This window comes from Hylobates moloch, unplaced genomic scaffold, assembly GCF_009828535.3.
Source record: "Hylobates moloch isolate HMO894 unplaced genomic scaffold, HMol_V3 SCAFFOLD_3, whole genome shotgun sequence".
NCBI classification, from domain to species: Eukaryota; Metazoa; Chordata; class Mammalia; order Primates; family Hylobatidae; genus Hylobates; species Hylobates moloch.
The window spans coordinates 132,767,399-132,778,318 of record NW_026652278.1 but is presented as its reverse complement, the minus strand read 5'-3'; the positions used below and the strand labels follow the sequence as shown (position 1 = coordinate 132,778,318).

General features: G+C 37.3%; 1 long non-coding RNA gene across 1 annotated transcript; it reads left to right on the top strand.

Moving 5' to 3' along the window:
- Positions 1 to 225: 225 nt before the first annotated feature.
- On the top strand, positions 226 to 9,611 carry LOC131383007 (uncharacterized). The gene is made up of 3 exons (XR_009212659.1): positions 226 to 286; positions 7,529 to 7,600; positions 9,485 to 9,611. It is a non-coding gene; the product is annotated as an uncharacterized LOC131383007 (long non-coding RNA).
- Positions 9,612 to 10,920: the final 1,309 nt, after the last annotated feature.

The window sequence follows — 10,920 nt, the reverse complement described above, 5'->3', positions numbered from 1 at the left end:
ACTGTTAAGTAAATCACAACACAGACCTTTAGGAATTAAAGCAAAGCCATGTCATTTTTTTGTGCAGATAACAATCCTCCTTTTTAAAAACATACTTTATCTTGTGACTGGGCTTTAATAGAGACTGATCCTATGAACTTTGGCCATCAAGTTACCATGTGACCTGACCTGCCAATCATGAGCCAGCTGTTGTCTCCCCATTATGACATAAGGCTGAGCCTACACCTTGGCATAAAGTGGAGATGATGTACATGAAATTAGGCTAGAGCAGGCCCAAAAGGCACAGGTAAGTTATATGAGTCCTGATTACTACTGTTTGCCTTCTTTCTCTCATCCCACAGCTATGGCTCACATGGCACTCCCTATGACCAGTTGACTGAAGAAAAAACTCAAGCTTGGTTTTAGATAGATCATCTTGCATACTATACTTTAACTGAAAGAGAACAGCTGTAGCTCTACAGCCCCTTTCTGGGACAGCTCTATAGGACTGTGGTGAAGGGAGTACTGGCCAGTTGGCATGGTCATTGTTTTTGCCTGGAAAGAGACAAACCATGGGCTGTATGGATAATAGTTTGGCTGAAAAGTCAAGGACTTAGAAGGAACATGATTGAAAAATTTTTGACAAGAAGATCTGGGGGAGGAGGTGGAGCACATGACCTCACAAAAATGAACTAAATGGGGCACCAGGGACCAATCCTGGCAGAACAGAGATATGTGACCTTTCAGACACAGAATTCAAAATAGCTGTGTTGGGGAAATTTAAAGAAAATAATTAAAAAGAATTAAGCAGAAATTCTGGAGCTAAAAATACAATTGGCATATCGAAGAATGCATCAGAGTCCTTTATTAGCAGAATTGATCAAGCAGAAGAAAGAATTAGTGCACTTGAAAACAGGCTATTTGAAAATACAGTCAGAGAAGACAAAGGAAAGAAGAATTAAAAAAATAAAACACACCTCCAGGATCTAGAAAATACTCTCAAAAGGGCAAATCTAAGAGGTATTGGCCTTAAAGAAGAGGTAAAGAAAGAGATAAAGCAGAAAGTTTATACAAAGGAATAACAACAGAGAACTTCCCAAATCTAGAGAAGGATCAATATCCAAGCACAAGAAGGTTATAGAACATCAAGCAGATTTAACGCATGGAAGACTACCTCTAGGCATTGAATAATCAACTCCCAAAGGTCATGGATAAAGAAAAAATTCCTAAAAGTGGCAAGACAAAAGAAAAAATAACATACAATAGAGCTCCAACATGTCTGGCAGCAGCCTTTTCTAAGGTTTCTAAGGAAACCTTAGAGGCCAGGAGAGAGTGGCATGACATATTTAAAGTGCTGAATGAGAAAACCTTTTATGCTAGAATAGTATATCCAGTGAAAATATCCTTCAGACATGAAGGAGAAATAAAGACTTTCCCAGACATCAAAAGCCAAGGGATTGCAACAAGAGTGAAACTCTGTCTAAAAAAAAAAGGCTGAGGGATTTCAACACCAGACCTGTCCTACAAGAAATGCTAAAGGGTGTACTTCAAATGGAAGAAAAGGACATTAATGAGCAACAAATAATCACTCGAAGGTACAAAACTCATTGATAATAGTTAGCACACAGAAAAACACAGACTATACTAACACTGTAATTGTGGTATGTAAACTACTCTTATCCTAAATAGAAAGACTACATGATGAGCCAATAAAAAGTAATAACTACAATAACTTTTCAAGACATAGTACAATAAAATATAAACAACAAAAAGTTAAAAAGTAGGACAGTGAAGTTACAGTGTAGAGTTTTCTATTAGTTATCATTTTGCTTATCTGTTTATGCAAACAGTGTTAACGTTTTATTAGGTTAAAATAATGGGTTATAAGATAGTATTTGCAAGCCTCATAGTAACCTCAAACAAACAAAAATGCAATAGACACATAAAAAGCAAGAAACTAAATTATATCACCAGAGGAAATTATTTTCACTAGAAGAAGACAGGAAGGAAAGAAAGAAGAAGGAGATGACCATAAAACAAATAACAAAATGGCAGAAATAAGTCCTTATCAATAATCACATTGACTGTAAATGGACTAAACTCTCCAATCAAAATACATAGACTGGCTGCATCAATGAAAAAAAAACAACAACAACAAAAAAAAAAAAACAAGAGAAAAGGAAAGAACAGAAATAGCAGAAGAAAGAAAATAAAAAAAATCAGAGCAGAAATAAATGAAAACTGAAATTAAAAAATACAAAAGATCAATGAAACAAAACATTAGTTTTTTAAAAAGTTAAACAAAATTGACAAGCCTTTAGCCAAACAAACTTAGAGAAAAGAGAGAAAATTGAAATAAAATCAGAAATGAAAAAGGAGACATTACAACTGATACTGAAGAAATTCAAAGGATTATTAGTGGCTACTATGAGCAACTATATACCGATAAATTTAAAAATCTAGAGGAAATGAATAAATTTATAGACACATACAACCAAGAGAAATCCACAAGCTGAGCAGATTAATAACAAGGAACAAGATCAAGGCCATAATAAAAAGTCTCACAAATTCTAACAAATATTTACAGAAGAACTAATACTAATTCTACCCAAACTATTCCAAAAAATAGAGAAGGAGGGAAAACTTCCAAACTCATTCTATGAGGCCAGCATTACTCTGATACCAAAACCAAACAAATACACATCAGAAAAAGAAAACAATAGGCCAATATCTCTGATGAATATTGATACGAAAATCCTCACAAAATACTAGGAAACCAAATTCGACAATATATTAGAAAGATCATTCATCATGACCAAGTAGGATTTATGCCTGGGATGCAAGGATGTTTCAATATATGCAAGTCAATCAATGTGATATATCATATCCACAGAATGAAGGATAAAAAAAACCATAAGATCACTTCAATTGTTGCTGGAAAAGCATTTGATAAAATTCAACACTCCTTCATGATAAAAATCCTCAAAATAACTGGGTATGGAAAGAATATACCTCAACATAATAAAAGCCAAATACAATACACCCATGGCTAGTATCATACTGAATGGGGCAAAACTGAAAGCCTTTCCTTTAAGATTTGGAACACAACAAGGATGCCCACTGTCACCACTGTTATTCAACATCATACTAGAGGTCTTAGGGAAAGCAACTGGATAAGAGAAAGATATAAAGAGCATCCAAATTGGAAAAGAATGTCAAATTATCTTTGTTTGCAGATGATATGACCATCTATTTTGAAAAACCTAAAGACTGCACAAGAAAACTATTAAAGCTGATAAATAAATTCTGTAAAGTTGCAGGGTACAAAATCAACATACAAAAATCAGTAGCATTTCTATATGCCAAAAGTGAACAATCTGAAAAACAAATTAAAAAGTAATCCCATTTACAATAGCCACACATAAAATTAAGTACATGGGAATTAACTTACCAGAGGTGAAAAGTTTCTATAATGAAAACTATAAAACATTGATGAAAGAAATTGAACAGGACACCAGAAAATGTTATGATATTCCATGTTCATGAATTGGAAAACTCAATATTGTTAAAATGTTCACACTACCCAAAGCAATCTACAGATTCAATGCAATTCCTATCAAAATACCAATAACATTCTTCAGAGAAATAGAAAAAAACACCCTAAAATTTATGTATAACCACAAAAGACTCATAATAGCCAAAGGTATCCTAAGCAAAGAAAATAAAACTGGAAAAATTACATTACCTGACTTTAAATGATACCATGAAGTGGTAGTCACCATAACAGCATGGTACTTGCATAAAAACAGATACATAAACCAATGGAACAGAATAGAGAACCCAGAAACAAATCCGCAAACCTACAGTGAACTTGTTTTTGACAAAGGTGCCAAGAACATAAAATGGGGAAAGGACAGTCTCTTCAATAAATGGGGCTGGGAAAACCGGATATGCATATGCAGAAGAATAAAACTCAACCCCATCTCACCATATACAAAAATCAAATCAAAATGAATTAAAGACATAAATATAAGGCCTCAAACTATGAAACTACTACAAAAAGACATTGTGGGAAATGTTCAGGACATTGGTCTGGGCAAAAATTTATTGAGTAATACCCAAAAAGCCCAGGCAACCGAAGCAAAAATGAACAAATGGGATAACATCAAGTTAAAAATCTTCTGCGCAGCAAAGGATACAATCAACAAAATGAAGAGATAACCCACAGAATGGGAGAAAATATTTGCAAACTACCCATGTGGCAGGAGATTAATAGCAAGAAGATATAAGGAGTTCAAACAAATGTATAGGAAAAAATATAATAATCCAATCAAAAAATGGGCAAAAGATCTGAATACATTTCTCAGAAGAAAACATACAAATGGAAAGCAGGTATATGAAAAGGTGTTCAACATCACTGATCATAAAAGAAATGCAAATCAAAACTACAATAAGATATCATCTCACCCCAGGTAAAATGGCTTATATCCAAAAGACAAATGCTGGTGAGGATGTGGAGAAAGGGGAATCCTTGTATATTGTTGGTGGGAATGTAAATTAGTACAACCACAACAGAGAACAGTCTGGAGACTCCTCAATAAATTAAAAATTGAGCTACTATATGATCCAGCAATCTCATGGCTGGGTAAATACCCAAAGGAAAGGAAATCGTATATTTAAGCGATATCTGCACTCCTATGTTTGTTGCCGCACTGTCTACAATAGCTGAGATTTGGAAGCAACCTAAGTGTCCATCAATGGATGAATGGATAAAGAAAATGTGGTACATATACATAATGGAGTACTTATTCAGCCATACAAAAGAATGAGATTCTGCCATTTGCAACAACATGGATGGAACTGGAGATCATTATCTTAAGTGAAATAAGCCATACACATAAAGACAAACATTGCAAGTTCTCATTTGTGGGATCTAAAAATCAAAACAATTGAACTCATGGAACATGGAGAGTAGAAGGATGGTTAACCAGAGACTGAGAAGGGTAGTGGGGACCTGGTGGGGGATGTGGGGATGCTTAATGGGTACAGAAAATTAGTTAGAAAGAATAAATAAGACCTACTATTTGATAGCACAACACGGTAAATATAGTCAATAATAATCGCACATTTTAAGATATCTTAAAGAGTGTAATTGGATTGTTTGTAACACAAAGGAAAATTCTTGACAGAATGGACAAATTCTTGACCTGTTCTCTATTATGTGCTCATTTCATATTGCATGCCTGTATCAAAACATCTCATCCACACCTCAAACATATATACCTACTATGTACCCACAAAATTTAAAAAATAAAAAAAATTAAAAAGAAGATCTGGGTGAGATATATGTGGACAAATCTGCATCCATGGGCACAGAATGTGAAGGTATTTGTATCTTACATGATGCTCACCAAAGGATTCTCTTGGCAGAGGTGGATTTCAATAGTGAGGTGGATTGGACGACTGCTTTCTGCAGACATCAGTTCATTTCCTCCCTCAGCCCCCTCTGCCCTTGTCCAGCAGGCTTATGAAGAAAGCAGCTATGACAGCAAATGTCTTAGAACAGTTAGCTTTTCTATAATAACTGAGGCTGGGTGATTCATAAAGAAAAGAGGCTTATTTGGCTCGTGATTCTGCTGGCTGGAAGGTCAGGCATCTGATGCAAGTCTCAGGCTGCTTCCATTCATGGCAGAAGGCAGAGGGTAGCTGGAGTGTGCAGAGATCACATAGCAAGAGAGAGGAATTGAGAGAGAGGGGAGGTGCTAGGCTCTTTTTAACAACCAGCTCCCATGGGAACTAAAAGAACGAGAGCTCATTTAATACCAGCAGGGTGGTATCAAGCCATTCCTGAGTTGACTACTCTCATGACCCAAATACCTTCCATTAGGCCCCACCTCCAACATCAGGGATCTAACTTCAACATGAGACTTGCGGGGACAAACATGTAAATCAAGCTTGTGCAACCTGCAGACTGCAGGCCCCATGTGGCCCAGGATGGCTTTGAATGCAGCCCAACACAAACTTGTAAAACTTTCTTAAAACATTAAAACATTATGAGGTTTTTTGCCATTTTTTTTAGCTCATCAGCTACACTTAGTGTATTTTATGTGTGGCCCAAGATAATTCTTCTTTCAATGTGGCCCAGGGAAACCAAAATATTGGACACCCCTGATATAAACTATAGCAGTAGCAGTGAGGGTTATGCCTGGGCTCAGCCACATGTACTTCCACTCAATTCAGAAATTGGTCAGATCGCAAGTATGCCATTTGGAGAATGGAGTTCGGAGAATTAGCTTCTGGAAACTCACTTTTGGCAAAGCAGCATTGAGCCAATGAACTTGCAGCCAATAATATGTGACTCACAAATATCACAAAAGAATATCAAATGCCTTATTCATCATCTAAAGGACATAATTATGAAATTAATTTGACTTAGGAGACTTACACCTCAAAGCCAACGTTTACCAAAAGAACAATTCCCAGAACTTAACCTAAAACTATTCCTATAATCCATTGCCACAAAAAATTAGAAAAGTCAAATTTGAAACTGTGATAATATATGTATTTATATTTTCTAAATTATATATCTGATTTGATGTCAAGAAAAGTTCTGTTTCTCTGTTTGAGGATTCTTTTTATGGCTTTCCATAGACACATACACATGAACATACTTATATCTCAAACTTTCTTCACCTCTAGTATAGATTTTATTTTGATTTCATATAATGAAGTATCTCCTGTTGACAAGGAGTGATTATGAGAGCATTCATTACATTCAAGGGAATGGATTCTGGCACAGAATAACAGTCTTCTCCTGTAGAGAGATGACAAAGCTTTTGTTGAAAGCTTTTTGGCCATGATGCTAACAGGACCTCTGTACCCTAGTCAACATAAAACAGGTTAGTGCTTTCAGGGGTAGAGAATCAGGTCCAACAGCAGTCAAAAATACTGGAAAGGAAATGAAACATTGCACTGAAAACATTTCTACCACATAACCACAAAACAAATTTTGAGGTAAAAATCTTGAGGGAAGTCCCTTTCATTTCCATGTGATAAAGGAAATCTCTCTTTTTTTGTCATAGTAATTCGTTTTCCTCATGGCATTTAATGGTAACTTTTTTTTTTTTCCTGAAGGGACATTTCACTGTTATTTCCCTTAAAAATCTGGCTTTTTCTGAGCTTTTCTAAATTATATAATCACCCACTTTTTAATCCTCATGGGGAAAATACAAAGCGCAAACTAACAGGCTTCCTTGGATTTTAGAGCATGTTGCAAAAAAGGGTATTTTATCTTTTGAATGCCTTTGCCACAGTCATTTCAAAACAGTCATTTTGAAAATGTATACATAGCTTTATAAACATTTTTTAGACTCAGCCTTCCAATTAACAAAGGAAATTTCTAAAGAAGTATGAATAATGACCTTAGCAGTCTAAATTTTGCATTTGCTTAATGCCAATGAGCATTTTTACTATTTGGCCAACAAGAGAGGGCTTCAGATTTTGTGTCTATGTTCATTGTGATAAATGGTTTTCTATGATATATCCCTAGTTTTTGTCTGGTTCTCCTCCATGGGAAGCACCATACATTTGGAAAAGGACTGGGCAGAGTTAGTCAAGCAAGGTAAATTCTCTGAAATGATTATAAATTCTTCCTCTCCCTGCATGCAGAACTTAGTAATGTGACACATCCACAATGTGATGCCCTTGCAAAATGGTGTTGCAGATTCTTCTTGACAGACATGCAGTCCATTTCTCCAGTATTTGAATCTGGGTTCAATTTGAGTCTGGATTCACTGGCCTCAGCTGGCTATGCAACCAGCTGAGGCCAATGGGAGATATAGTGAATGTGACACAAATAGAGTCATAAAAGTACTTGCACATTCAGGCATCTCTTGGTGCTCTTGAAATACTTCTGCCACCATGTGAACAGCCACAGACTGGCCTACTGAAGGATGATCAACTCCATGAAGAAAGATCATCCCTGTATTGTCCCCATCAGCTGAGAGAGTCCTGTCAAAGATAGTTGAACCTGGCCCTGATCTCAAAAACTGCTCAGCAAGCCTATTCAAATTGCCAACCCAAAGAATCACAAACTAAATAAATGTGGTTTTTTTTTTTATGTCACTATGTTTTTGGGTGGTTTATTACATAGTAAAAGCTAACTGATCCTGCAAGCAATTGGTCATCTCAGTCAGTTAGCATATAGAGCTTATAGGGCTAGGATCAAAGAATACAGAGTCCTCCAGAGTGAATGCCCTCTTAGGTACTACCTCTATGCAATAAAATAGCCTTGAAATCACAAACCTGGGTCAAATTCAGGCTCCGCCATGTCCACTGGAGCTGATCACGTCATTTCATCCTGTAAGATCAGATTCTACATTTATGAAATGAGGATATATGGATATTAATACCTACCTCATAGAAATGTTAAGCAGATTAAATGAGATCATCAATATCACCTGTTAGTATGGCATCTGGTACATAGGAAGTAATTAAACTGTAGTTATATCACCACACAAATATAACAAGGGGAGTGATAATAAATATCGTAACATCCTTTTGTAGTCAACATAACTCCAAGGTCTATGCTATGCTAACTGGAAACTGAACATCTTTGGCTCTTGTAGAGAATATCACACTTTCTTTGGTGGCCACATTCAAGTGATCTTTCGGCAAGGCTGTAAAATCTTTGGTTCTATGCCCCAATCTACTCCCTTCCTCTCCTTTCTCCACAGGTGCCCAGTGACTTTATGCTACCCAGAGGCCCCCCTCAGGCACCTGGCAAAGTTACCTTCCCCTAAGCGAGTTATTCACTCTGTGTGACAAATGTCCTGCTCTGCTCCCCTCCACCAGGCCACTCATCCCCACTCTTATCACGAATTTCTAGTTTCACCACTTGAAAGTAGGAAAACTAAGCTACCACAATACCTGGTAGGAAAACGGATTACTCCAGCCCCTCTCCTAGGAAACATATTTGTGTCTTTTAAGTGTTTTCAGGAATTTATATTTTCAGGCTGGGCTGCTGGAGGCCTCAGGCAGGCTCATATAGACGGCATGGGCCTGCTATCTTCAGCTGTCTTATATTTTGTTATAGGGTCGTTTTGCCCCTCCTTCTGTCACTCTGAGTTCTGAGATTTAAATCGATAAGAACATCCATGTGAAAAAAGGGTTGCACTATGAAAAACCCACAACAAATCCACCAGAAAAAAAAAAAAAAATTTGGTGTGACTTTCACTTGGCGCTAACAAATATATTTTACATAGGAATTCTCCAGTGAATTTAGAGGTTGCTTTCAGTAATTGCTTTTTTAAAAACCCAAAGGCCAAGATAATTTTCCTGTGTTTTCCTCATTTCTTAGCACATATTGAAAAATGTATTTATTTAAATAAAAATAAACAGAAGAAATATACATATATACTATGAATGGCTGTCAATCCTTAATTGCTAAAGTTATAGTTTTTGACATCTCCCTTCCTGTCTAAAAGTACTCTATTATATTTAACAGAGACAAGTATTACAGCAAGACTGATCAAGGGGAAATTCAAGAGAAAAGCTCTGTGGAAGAGTAACAAAGCAGAGAACGACATCCAACTTCCCCCGCTCTCTCAAAAGAATTCCACATTGGAATCCACACAATATATCTAATTAAAAACAGCAATGAGAATAGGAGAAAATGGGTCCAGATGCTTTTTAAATTCAGCTGGCATAGTCCCTGTGTTCCCAAACCTTCCTTTTGTCATAAAAGCCAAGGCCGGCCCTGCACCCAGCTAAGCTGCACAGCTGTATGGTGCAACATGAGGCAAAGGTAGTAGTCTGTCCTAAGACTCTCACACCAACCAGCCTGCCTACCTAGAGCTCAAGCCAAAACCTATGATTACAAGATGGAGCATCAGTAGAGATTCTTTGAAGGTGAAAATTCACATGGAAACTAAGCTCATTGCTAGAGTATGACAAGACCTTAAATAAGTTTGCACAAATTTCTGTGCATATTGGTTTGGAGTACAGAGGTTAGAATTCTGTGGCAATGAGAGAAGTTTTCAACTTTGCAGCAAAAATTCCATAGCATAGACCACAAGGCATGAACAGCGGAGAAGACAGTCATTCAGTTCTAGGAAGGTGATCATGCAAAGAGTGGGCAGGAGTGAATGGAAGTGGTGAATAATTTTATTAGCTGCATAATCTTGATTATCACAGAAGAAGCGAAGCTCTACAACTGTCTATCATTGGTGTCTTTTCTGGTGTCTCAAGAGATGTTATTGTGAGAAGTATTTAAGATTGACAACCTGAAGACATGGTGCCTACTCCCACGAAGAGTTCTAAGTTCCCGGTGGGATAGAGCTGGCATAGTCCTGCCTGCAATGGCTTCTGCAATTACTACCTGCTGTCACATTTAGAAAATGGGTTCACCAGGCTGGAAGAAAAGCAAGAGCAAGGCTGCCATAAAAATGGCACTGAGTCCCAATATATAATCGTCTCAGTTTTCAACTCAAAACTTCAGAGAATGTGCAGGGTGACAAGGGCCCTTGGCAAGGGAGCAACCTGATGTGAAGTATCAAAACAGGATAGGTAAGGCATCCTTGCAGGACTACCCAGCCCAATTAGGTGAGGGAGAAATCCAAATGAAGGGGTGGCCCAAGCAATACAAGGAGTGTGTCTACCTGTGGGTGAGACCTGGATGGGGCAGAGTGAAGACTAAGTCCTGCTGAAGGTGCCTTCTGCATGTGATGAAAAGGGCACCTACAGCATGGACAGCCAGCACAAGGAGGCAGGTCTCCGCAGGGAGAGCGCAGCTTCCTTGCGGAGAGGGCAAGTGGGTTACATACACAGAGATAGATTATAAGGTAAATAGATTAGGGATAATGGGAGCCACATTTCTTAATGTTAGAGAATGGTGTTATGAATATGGAAAGTGAGAAAACTCTGATGAACCCTGTGATGTAA